Here is a 12,865-nt window from a genome sequence, read left to right as displayed (position 1 = left end):
CCACTCACAAAGGTGTGACCTGTTTTAATAAAAGGTGATATTTGAGGGAAGAAAAGGGAAAACCCTACAGAGCAGAAACATTAAGGGTGTCTATTCACATGTCAAAAAGATTTGCCATTTTATGAAAGATTCATCACAGTGTTTCTTAAAGTACTGTACAAATCCAATGTGTTTTAAATGCCTTTCAATTAAAAGAATTGATTCATACTTAACTTTACTTCAATGTTATTTCAACTTTATTTCACCTTAAATATACTGCAATAAAAACTTATTGTTCCACTTTTCATTCCAGGGGGAATGTGTATTTCCTTATGGTTGATGGAAGCATCCGGCATTAAAGTTGTCAGTGTGGTAAAGCAGAAAAAGGTAAAACTAGGTTCTAGCTCTGCCCTGTGAGTAACTAGTAGTAAGTCATGGTCCTTTACAGATGTAAGATGCTACTGGCGTTCTATAACCTGGCTGTAGTGCTAAAAGGAACACCTGCTCATGATGGGTGCGAGAGCAGTCCTGAGCAGGTATTAGACGTCATGCCTGGCCAGCAGCCTTTCGCTCTATTTTCCCTCCAACTCCATCTCTCACTCGAAGGCCTTCATGCTGTCTGTGTCCTCTTTCATGCTCCCTCTGAACCTGTCAGGAAAGAATCTGATACCTCTCATTTCTCTCTATGCCAACGTGATGTCTCTGTCCCAGCTCTCCCAGGGGAACTGGAGAATTAAATGACCATTAATTGCATGCCTGCACCGTGGACCAAGCACTTCATTACAAGTTTCCCATGTGTTAAATTATTTAATTCCCAACTACCTCGAGGAGACAGGTATATCCCATTGTGCAAATGAAAAAATGGAAGCCCCCAGCCAATCTGAGTGACTTGTCCAAGGTTATACAGTTAAGAAGACACATCAGGGATCTTTGAATTCAGTGTTCTGGAGTCGGCGTGATGTTCTGACCATGGAGGAAGGGCCCTCTCTTCTGGTATGAGCTTCTCAGAGCGGGGCATGGAGCCTGCCCTGAGCAGTGGACCACCCAACCAGCCTGCACGAATGATTGGAGATTGATTTATGGCCCAAAGGAAGGACACAAAGCAGTGAAGTACCTCCTCCCTGGAAAACTTCTAGAATGATCCATGCTCGTCTATGTGCCCACACAGCCTGGGATCAAGGGGCACAATTCTTCTCCTGTGAGAACCTGAGCCCTTCCGTCCTGGATCCCCAGTGACCAACATTCCTCTCATTTGGTGGTCGCCGCATCAGTGTGCTTTCTGGGAACACACTCCACCCACATGTCACAGACCCTGTTGTGAAGGAGTCGGAGGAACAAAAAGGAGTGGGGGTGACTCTGGGAAAGGAGATTTTCTTAAAAGGTTGGTGAGCACCAAGGAAGCGCTGTCCCTTTTCAACAGGGCTGAAGCAGGGGCCAGCACACTCTGGGACGCATGCTCCTAAAGAGGTTAGGCAGAGAGGTCATTTTCCCAGTGTCATTGTAACAGTTTACGCACTTGGCACAAGTGAAGACAAATTTATAGTGTGCAATTCTTCAATATCCAGATGACTGCTGTTTTGCACAAAATCATTTTTAGATCTTTTCCCAGTGAGTTGGTCATGCAGTGTGAAAACTATCTTCTCCACACTTAGCTGTGAGAATGTACCGGTGGGGCTGAGGGATCCCCCTGTCATTTAGGACACTCAGCCTCTCGGTTGTTGTTCTGGCCCAATCTGCCCATCCGTAACAGGCTTTCGGCCTCAGGGAACTTCAGCTACTTGGGGACATTGTCCTCAAACCCTCTGTGGCCGCTGCACTTTCAGTTGGGCCTCTTGTGGTCCTTAGAGTTTGGAAGGGTGAGGGGAGCAGGAGGGAGGCTGTGCTCACAATGCCAGCCCTGCTGACTCAACATGGGAAGTGCCCGCGATGGGGCCTCTTTGATCTTCCTTCCCCCGCTCCCAAATCTGAGCCCTGGCCACTCACCCCTAAAAATATGCTTCTCTAAGCAACCAGTGAGGATTGTATTGATTACAAAGGGGTGGGGGCAGAATGGGGAAGGTGCTGTCGCAGGCCTCTGCCTCAGGGGAGGGAGGGCAGCTTCAGGACAAAGGGAAGAGTGCGTCCTGCCTGTCCTGGACCTAAGGCTCCCTGCGTGACAGGAGATTCATGCCAGTGCTTTTGTCCCATACGTCTCTGCTTTCCTGCTTTTTCCTGAACTTCCCTTCTGACTGAACATCCTATATACATACATGTACATATACATAGCGTGCATGCCCACGAGAATGCCACTACCTGCCCTTTATCATTCGGCCTCCCAAGTGTTTAGAAGATACTTAAGTTACACGGGATGAGCCAGAGTCAGCAATTAGAAAGGGAACTGGTAGCAGAGACCCCTGGGATATTAAAAATGGGGACAGGACAGGATGCTTATATTTGTGAGAAACTATTGCCCAGCAGAAAAAAAAAAAAAAAACCAAGTGGATTGATCTTACTAGCTCTCTTTGTCCCACCCTTTCTGCCGCAAAAAAAAGAAGCACAACTGTTAACCTTTGTAAAACTGATAGATACAAGTTAAAGAGTGGGCAAGCAGGAAATAAAGGATTTGCACAAATGAAGACCTTGGGCTCAGGTGAGGAACTTTTATCATTACAGGACGAGTTCTGGGCACCACAACTTGCTCTTTGAAAATTCATTTAAAGAGAGACACCAAATTCTGAGTCAATAATCAATAAGCCCTTTGTTGAGAAATAGAGATGTCAGGGCCTGAGAATGCTCTCTGAAGGTGGCCAGAGGCAATGATGGAGGGAGCTGCTGAAGACAGGGTCTGCCAGGTGGGATCCAGTAAGGCACCCAGGATGCAGGCTCCAGACACATGGCAGGTCCCCTGCAGCCCAAATCCAACTCTGCTCAAGGAACCATACGTCCTCGCGCTGTCCTGGGCTAAACTACCAGTTAAAACCCTCACAAGCGAACGCAGATGCACACACTCACACACACACAGGCGAGGCTTCCCCCACCCCGCCTTCTTTTACAAATGTCATTTCATTGGGAGACAGCCTCTTTCAACGTCCTTTAAAACACCACCTAAAAATACTCAGAAAATCCTTCTTACAGAAGGTGACGGCCCTATTGATTAAAAGAAAATTAGATTGAATTATTTTGGGAGACATAATGTCCATCATCAGTTAAAAAGTATGTTAAATTAATTCATTTACTAGTTTCGGAGCAGACAAATTAGGAGCCACTGGGGAAAATCCTGTTACAAATAGAATTTCTTTAAAAGACATATATTGCTTCTTTTCTATTCTGCTTTTCTTCCTCCCATCAACATTGCACACACACACGCACACACACACACACCACATACACACACACGTTGACTGGTCTGATGTCACAAATGCATATTTTATCTCAACATTAGTAATTTCATAAAGTTCTTAGTTTCTGCTCGAATGTAAAATACCGCAGAAACACAAAACATGACAAGGCTTGCAGATAAGTTGTTTGAGACACTGCATGCTGTCGCAGGAAGTGCTGGAGATCCTCTGTTTTGCATTCATTCCTTCTCTTCCCTCCAGTTCTTCCTCTGCTCTCTAACCACACACTATGAAAATATCCCTGGGACCATGAATTGCCTGTTTATTATGCTGTGGCTGAAATACATATCCCATTATGTGGGGAAAAATGAAACCGATGAAGAAAAGAGAACCTGCGCAGATCTATTTTTAGCAGGTGGTTTGAATAATATAAATTTTAGGGTGTTTCACCTCCCTCCCCCTCCTCAGCTCTGTGCCCCTTCAATCTTGTCAGCTGTAAAATGGGTCTCTTTTTAACCCCTAATGGATCTGTGAGATGAAAGGTGAAGTCATGAATTAGTGGTGCTGACAGCCCGGCGAAGGCCCGGACAGCAGGGGGTCGCCTTTGTCTCCTCCGCTCTGACCTCCCTCGCCCTCCCTGTCTGTGGGAACCGGACCAGAAGAATGTAGGGAGGAGTGAGAGAGCACAGGGGTGGCAGGCCCCACTCCTGGCCAAAGGAGAGCTGACATTCTCCTGCTGCAAATATTCTTACATCATCCTGGGCACACGTCCACCAGGCTCCCTTTGTTACCTCCTTCATGCTTTATAGATGGAAACAAGAGGTTCTGCTCCAGAATGAAGCCAGCACAAGAGAGCGAAGGATGCTTTTCCTATGTACATCAGCGTATTTATTTCTCTCGTGTATGTGGAAAGGAAGTGGCTATGCGTTGAACCCTGGTTTGAGGATGGGAAGATCAGTACTGACACTCTGGCAGAAAAGGCAGATTTTCTCAGAAGCACTCTGCACAAACACACAAAGATCATGTCAGGGTAAAGCTCAATAGTAGTTGAGAAGGGATCAGTTGTTTCAGAGCAACGAAGTACAATATCTTCCCGCTGGGGTCTCAATTTGTTCAGCACGTTCATTTGATTTATAATAAAAATTTCCAAGAAAATATTCGAAGTCATGAATGAAATAGCCATCCATCCTGCAAGACTGCGTCTCCCAAGGAGGGTGGTTCTCTTTCAGATTTGGGACCTAATGGTGCCTCAGGACCTCGATGCTCAGGGGCTTCTTAGCACCTTTAGCTCGCCTTGTGCCATCTATGAGAGAAGTGTCCTGGGGAAGAGGCTCATCGAGTTCTTAGAATAAAGAAAAGCATTTCCAAAAATGACGAGAAGGAAACAATATTTGGTAACACTGATTTTCAGAAAAGTGAAGCGGCAGCTCAGCATGAATTTATTTTGTGAAGTTTCTACTTTTTTAAGAACACGGGGTACTTTTTAACTTCAAATAACTAGCTTGCGTGATTGTGTTTATTTATTTGAGATATTACTTTAAAAAGCCCTTCTCCAGGCAGAACCATATCCGTGAAAAGCCAACATTCATAAATTAATACGGGCTTCAGCGAATTTAGTACAGGTCTTTATGACAACAAAAGGCGACACTGGGTTCTGACAGCAAAATGTCCTTTTCGCCTCCTGAAAACAAAAGATATTTTAAAAAATTAACTATAAGTCACTTTAATTTAAAAATGAGAAGAGAGTCCTGGTGCATGATTCTCAAGCAAGATAATCACATCCCTGGTGCATGTGTGATGGATAATGGGGGATTAACATGCATTTCCTTACCGCCAATGGTTAAAAATTCATAGTGCTCCCTTCCAGAAAGTCCGCTGCACTTCAAGGGCTGGCAAGTTCTGTTTCAGCTGAGGACTCTTTGTGTTGCTAATAAACAGCATAATGCTCCTTTGCTTTCAGGTACAATTTAAAGAGAAATTGAGTTACAAAAGACAACGCGATTTCTCCCAGATGTCTGCTGAAGGAGCAGGACGTGTCTGACAGATTCTCTCTTTCACACTTTTATTTTGTACATGGAAAAAAAAAGGAAGGCTTTAATAAAATGTCTGTGTGTAAATAGTTTTAAAACTAAAAACATTATTCAGATCCATAGTCTATGTTCTTTTTCCAACACTCTTCATCTGCACTGACAGTATTTAAGGTTTTGTTCCATTACTTACAATTTGTCACAAAAGGAAAAAGGCAGTGAGCTTAGTCTTATGTAGGAGAAAGGCAATTATCTTACATATTTTTTCAGAAAACCTTTAAAATAAGCTTTAAAAGTTTATGCACAGTTCTGTGAAATTTAAACTATAAATTAAAAGACTATATTATTCATTAATAAAACTCATTTTTGGAAGGTTTTGCAAATATATCACCATTAACATTTTTCCTTTCTTCAAAAAATTTCAGGAATTGTATTTATCCACATTGAATTTTTTTGTACTTCTTCAAATACAGGAGAAGTTGCAAATGTAATTATTTTATCAATGCTATTTCTAATGCAGGAGGTAATTTCTTAGGCTTGCTATTAAAAAGACTAGCGTGCTGAACGGAGACCCCAAAAATCCACCCTTCTAAGCCTACCCGATAATGGTGCTGGAAAGCTGCTTGTTGATTTATTTTTTATCGGTGATCGTTCTAAACGAAATCCATTAGAATTCCAGTTTTCATAACAATTATCCTTATACGGGAAAACAAGCTTTAAAATGTACCGAAAAATAAAGGTAAGCAATAAAAATTTTAAAACCAGATACATTTTTTTTATTAATCATGCACATTTTTTTTTTCAGCATCAATGTCAAGGGGACTAAGAATCTGTCCTGAAGCAAAGTGCCAATGTTTCCACATGCTACACACCTTTCTGTTTTATGAGACACATGCATGATTTCCATGCAGTTAAACTGAAAGACTGAGCTTTGAGACTGGCCAGATGTAACACAGGCTGGTCATGCAGTGGGCCAGATTTGAGTCTGCTTTCTGAAAAAAAGTAGAAATCTACATAAATGAAAGCCTCCAAGATTCCACTTTAAGCTAATGGCTATGAAATGAGAATTTGAAGGGCAATTAATGTGCTGAAGAATATATGAAGAAACGCATTAAAGCCTTTGATCTCTTGCTAGTTAATCTAGTTTTATGGCAACTTTTCAGTGATAAAATGGGAATACAATAGTCCACAGCATCACCTCTTAAGGACTCTTCTAAACATCGCCCCCATAGATCTTCCCATATTTAAGTAGAAAACATAGTTTAAGATCTGCTGACATCTTGTCTATGTTTTAAATTCAAAAGAACTGAACTGGTGATTTTAAGGGCTTTTTCCATGTTGGAAATGTCTCTAATTTCTACTCACCCCTCTGACTTCCCCAGAAGGCGGTTACAGTGGCAGCAGAGATGGGTGTGTGGTGATACAGAGGAGGCACGGCCTCTGGAAGCTCACACCCAGCAAGGAAAACGAAAACTAGAGGTAAACATTGGACAACTCGCTGAACCCCTCTGTTGACTGGAATGTCTGGATGTTTCAGGTGAACTCAGGCCTCGGGCCCTGAAAAATTTAGACAATTGCCTCAATTCCTTTGCCCTTTCTGTGTCTCTGGGTCTCAGTTTATATAAAGTGTACTGGGTTAAATTTGGGGTCCTCTTAAATGGGTAAAGAATATTTTGAAATACTCAGAGGAAAGCTGTGGTTAAAGTAATTTTTAAGTGTTATCAGATCACATTCGAAGCAGCATTTAAATTCTTGAGAACTCTTGGTATGAATGTGCATATGTATACTCAGAGAGCCCACTGACAGCCTAGGTCCAGTGGCGTTCCTAGAAAATGGAGTTAAAATCAGAAGCATGACAGTTCATCAGCTCTAGTCTGGTAAGTTCTTGTTCAAAGAAATATCACACTTCACTGTTTAATTCTCATCTTGGCTTCTCTAACCATAGCCGCACAATGTTTTCGCCTGTAACCTCCTTTTATAGGTTGAATTTTGTTTTCCTGAAATTTGTATGTTGAAGTCTTAACCCCAAACTATCTCAGAATGTGACCTTATTAGGGAAATAGAGTCTTCGCAAGTGTAATTAGTTAAGATGAGGTCATACTGGAGTAGGGTGGACCCCTGACCCAATAAGACGGGTGTCCTTATGAAAAAGGGAACACTGGGAGACAGAGACACACAGAGGGAATACCATGTGATGATGGACACAGAGATCTGAGTGATGCTTTTCAAGCCAAGGATCACCAGCGACAGACGCCAGAAGATGGGAGAAGGGGCTGGAACAGTCTCTCTCACAACCTCAGAAGGAACTAACCCCTAGAGCTGTGAAATAATAAATTTTTGTTGTTTTAAACCACCAGTTTGTGGTACTTTGTTATGGGGACCATAGGAAGCAAATATGCCTCACCAAAGTGACGAGCACACCCGCTGCCCACCTTCTGCTACAATGTTCCTCCCTCCCTCCTCTCCTCAGTCCCAGGTCAGGAACAGCGGCTAGCTCCCAGGAGACACCGAAAAAGTGTTTGTTGCTTTGAATTTCATATCTCAAAGCTCTTACATTTTTCTATTAATAGTTTTTAGTGGTCACAAAAGTTGTAATTCCAATTAAACTTTTCCCCAAATTATCAGTTAGTTTATTCATTCTCTCCTCTAAAATGTGGTGGTTGTTCACTGTAGCCCCTCTTAGAATACAGCGTGAGTATAGCAGATTTATTTTTCAAATCGTGAGCATTTATCTCTGGACAAATTTCAGGTTCACGAAGTGGGTTACAACCCCATGGTCTGGTGTTGCTCGTAATAGGCAGTTCTTGGGGCCCTGCTCCCCTTTCGGTTCTCTCTTTTCTATAAATTAGAATTAAAGATTCTGTGCGAGGGCACCCCACTGCCATGCCTATCTTCTCTCTTGTTCTAACCAAGCAAATTACTGAATAATGGGCTTGGAGGGAATGGGTTGAGAGCACAGGAGTATACTAACTACTGTGCTAGTTCACCAAGAAACAGCACCTGGGAGAGGATTCCACAACTGGATTCCTGCAGTTGAAAGACATGTCCCTGCTCCTTGCAACTCTGAATTTCTCCCAAAGATTGGTTCCGTCTTTTGAGCTAGAATGTTTCTTAGAATGTCAGTGAAGGAGTTAGCTGTACCTCTGGTTAGGTCTTGAACACAAATTCTACATGACTATCCAGGCATACAGGGTAGTTCCTGGAGTCAAGTAACCAGCTGTATAGACTGGTGGTCTGGCATGTGATCTGGTCCTGGACTCGAGGTAACTGACAGCAAAACCAGACCAAAGCCTCAGTGTCTAGGGCAGCTGTATAGTCCTGTGGGTGATGATGACACATCCAGAGGTCTCCGTGCAGCACTGATGGTCTTCCTTCCTGTGTATCCTGCCCTCGTCAAGGCTACCTGTATTTGTGTGTGCAAGGGGTGTTTTAATTCTTTCTGGTATCCAATTAGTCCTGACATAGTGCTAAATTCATGGTAAAGTCACAGCCAATGTGCGGTTAGCTACTTGAATGATGAAAAAAATTGACCTCTCAGTCCACCATCAGCAAGTAGTGAGTGTTTCAAGCAGCTCCTTGGAGCCCCTAAGGAGGTAGGTGATAGGCACTGATATGCCGGCCAAGCCAAGGGCCGCAAAGCCCTTGGCAGTTCATCTCAGAGCATGGATTCCACAAGTGAGCAAAGATGTCACAGGAGCAGGAGCTGACAAATGACTTTCCGAGGACAGCATGGTAGGCATGGATAGAAGCTGAGAGGCATTTATGTAAGTGCCTAGAAACAGAAATGTTGATCAAAATAAAAATCATTCCTTCTCAGGACACACAGATGCCCAATTAACATATGAAAAGATGCTCCACGTCACTAATAATCAGAGAAATGCGAATTAAAACTTCAATGAGATATCACCTCACACCTGTCAGATCAATAAATCAAGTGTTGGCGAAGATGTGGAGAAAAAAGAACACTCATACACTGTTGGTGGAATTGAAAATTGGTGCAGCCACTATGGAAAACAGTATGGAGTTTCCTCAAAAAAGTAAAAATAGAACTACCTTATTTCCCAGCAATTTCACTTCTGGGTATTTATCCGAAGAAATCCAAAACATTAATTTGAAAAGATATATGGACCCCTATGTCCACTGCAGCGCTATCTACAATAGCTAGGATATGGAAGCAACCTAAGTGCTCATCAGTGGACAACTGGATAAAGAAGAAATGGCACAATATACAATATACAATATACAATATATTATACAATATATTACTCGGCCATAAAAATATGAAATCTTACCATTTGCAACAACATGGATGAACCTAGAGGGCATTATGCTAAGTGAAATCAATCAGACGGAGAAAGACAAATACCATATGATCTCACTTATATGTGGAATCTAAAGAACAAAATAAATGAATAAACAAAACAGAAACAGACTGATAGGTACAGAGAACAAATTGGTGGTTGCCAGTTTGTAGGGGAGTTTAGGAGGCTGGGTGAAAAGATTGAGAGATTAAGTACAAATCGGTAGTTACAAAACAGTCATGGGAATGTAAAGTACAGTGTAGGAAATACAGTCAATAATATTGTAATAACTGTGTATGTGTGGTGCCAGGAGTACACTAGTCTTATCAGGGGATCACTTCATAAATTATATAAATATCCTACCACTATGCTCTACATCTGAAACTTGTGTAAAATAACATTGAATGTCAATGGTAATTGAAAAATAAAAATGATCGAGACTGGCCTTTACTTAACAAATATATTTTAATGCATATGCAAAAAAATAAAAATGAAATCCTTTCCTCCTCAGCCAACACGGTGCCGGCCAGCCAGTCAGTCACTCAGCAGACCTGTTTATTTTTGGTCATGGAAAAAAATCAGACATGGACAAAAATAGAGAGCAAAGTATAATAATTGCCATGTGCTCATCACGCAGCTTCATTAATTGTCACCTATGACCACTCTTGTTCCAGCTACACTCCTCCCTAATTCTGTTCCAAATCCCTTGGATTATTTGGGAAAAAAAACTCATACATTATATTATTTTATCTATAAATATCATAGTATGTATCTTTAAAAGGAAAGGACTTGATAAAACACACAGTCTCAAAAGTACACTGCCACCAACAATATGATTATTAAAAGCACAGTTTAAGGTTCTTTTGCAGTTCTTTTTGTTCTTAGATTATATTCCTATAAAGATGTTTTAATCCAATTACTGAGTTTGAAAGTCACCTGGATCCTCTCTGTGGTTATGCTATCAACTCGATACAATCATGTTCATTTTTGTCATTTTCTTTTGGTTTTTAGGAATTTTTCAATTTAAACTTAATTTTGTCTTATAATTATGTACAATGCATACATAGTTCCAGAGCCAAATCTATAAACAGGACCAGTGATGGGCTTGGTAATAATGGTGCCAAGGATAATGAATTTAAAGGGGTGTGGCTGTGTGGGCTGACATTGACCTTGAAGGACCTTGGAGTGGTGAGTGCCTCTTTATACTCTGTACCTTCCCAGCCCTGCCTACAGAGGAAGAGATTTTGAGAGAAGTCTGACTTCTGTTTTTGACCTCATAACCCATTTTCTCTCCTATAAGTAACCATTTTAAAATTTTATTTTATAGTTTAATTCTTCCATTGTATTTTTAATATAAGCAAATATAAATATATGTATCTAGAAATAGAAATTTTGGTATGCCCTCCTCCTGTTTCTTATGTACATAGTAACGGGCCAAACATACTCCTCAGCTGTTTCAACACTGCATAGCCCCAATTAATGAATATTCAGGTTGCTTTCAGTTTTTTGTTTGTTTTGTTTTGCCTTGTTTTGCTATTATAAATGTGTTACAAGAATAATCCACGTTTATGGCATTCTGTATTTTTGCCAATGTGTCTTTGAAACAAATTCTTAGAAATAGGATAGGTGATTTTCCTGGAGCATGCCTGATTCACTCTATAGTGGTTACACTGTTTTCCCCCAGTACGAGAGCATTTTACTGGACAGCATTGCCAACAGAGTGTGCTGTTAAGTGCCTAGATTTTTATCTGATAGGTTAAAAAATGATACCTTGGTATTATTTAAACATTTCAAAGAATGGGATAGGGCCTCTGGCATGCTTAGCAGAGAACCTGTCTGGAGGCAGGAGGCTGAACTGAGCTGATACAAAGAGTGAAGTTTAATATACATGATGGATTCTTGAATGAACGAATGAATGAATGAATGAATGAATGCTTGAGTGAATGAATAAATGTTGCAATTAAAAATCAGTACGTGTCGCTTTTCATTAGCTACAGACCCAGAGAACCCCACATTCATTGTCAGAGCCCACAGAAGAGCCTGGTGCCCGTACTTAACACATAGGTTTAGACAGACCAGTTGCACACTCGCTGTCCCATCAGTCCCTTCTCAACAGTGATTTTCCTTCCATTTCCTAAAGTATTGATGGGACATCTACTGTGTGCTGCCCTTCCCCGGGGATACGCCTGCTCTCACTCTCTCTCCTGAGTTAATGTAAAGTTTTCTGAAATATGCTCACTTTTTTCTATTGTGCTGATTAAGGCATCGAGGTAACAGACAAAGGGGAAGGTGTGCAGCTGTAATTTTGCATCTGGCCCTGTGTTTGCACTCCACTCTGGTTTACAGAGAAGATGAATTTGATGAGTCCTTGAGGAAATGTTATACCTGAGATCCTGACTTGATATGTGTCTGATGCTTAGAAAGTAATTTTCTTCTCAGAACCAGTCTCTAAGGATAGAAATGGATCACAGCCTCTTTCCCCCGTGGCTGCATACTTTGTCTTGCTCCCCAGTGCTGACTGCACCCACATTCTTGGCCTCGCTTCTCACTCATGCCAAGTGCAGGAAGGTGGGAGGATGGAGTCTGAGAGTAGAAGAGTTTGGCAGCACATATTCAGCCACAGGAGCTGTTGAATTACTTTTTGTGTGAAAATGTTCCTTGACCTCACTTTGCCCCAGCGTGGAAGTCGCTCTTTGATAGCAACCATCAACCTCTTTCTCACACACTACGCTCATGTGGACCTGGTTCGGGGGGACAGAAAATGCTCTCATTCTTCTGCTTGAAAAGGGTGACATTTTCCTACCAATAATTAGCCCTCGTCACCAGGCGGCACAGTGTGAAGGTGCTGACACATTCCTCAATAGCGGTGAGTGATATGTGTAAATAGCATTGATTAGAATATGATTGCAAATGAATGACGTGATCAGGTCTTGACACAAAGTGTTCTTACCCCGTGTCAGTCACTGCTTCCCTCCAGGTGCAGACAGCATGCCTCCCAGAGGATGCCGGTTCTCATCCCTCAAACCTGTTCCACATCGCGCCGCCCACCTAACCGACCCACACCTGCCCAATCCTTGCAGAAGGAGGCCTCTCTCTCAAGCCCTCCCCACAGGGGCCCAGGCTCATAGGTCATAGAGGGAACATGCTGTGGGGACAAGAGGACGGCAAGGCTCACACTCAACCAGGCTCTCACCCCAGCAAGGGGTGAGGCAAGCTTTCTATTTGGGGCAAAATCTATCCC

This window comes from Pteropus alecto, unplaced genomic scaffold, assembly GCF_000325575.1.
Source record: "Pteropus alecto unplaced genomic scaffold, ASM32557v1 scaffold13, whole genome shotgun sequence".
NCBI classification, from domain to species: domain Eukaryota; kingdom Metazoa; phylum Chordata; class Mammalia; order Chiroptera; family Pteropodidae; genus Pteropus; species Pteropus alecto.
The sequence above is the reverse complement of the archived record's forward strand: the minus strand, read 5'-3'. Positions refer to the sequence as shown.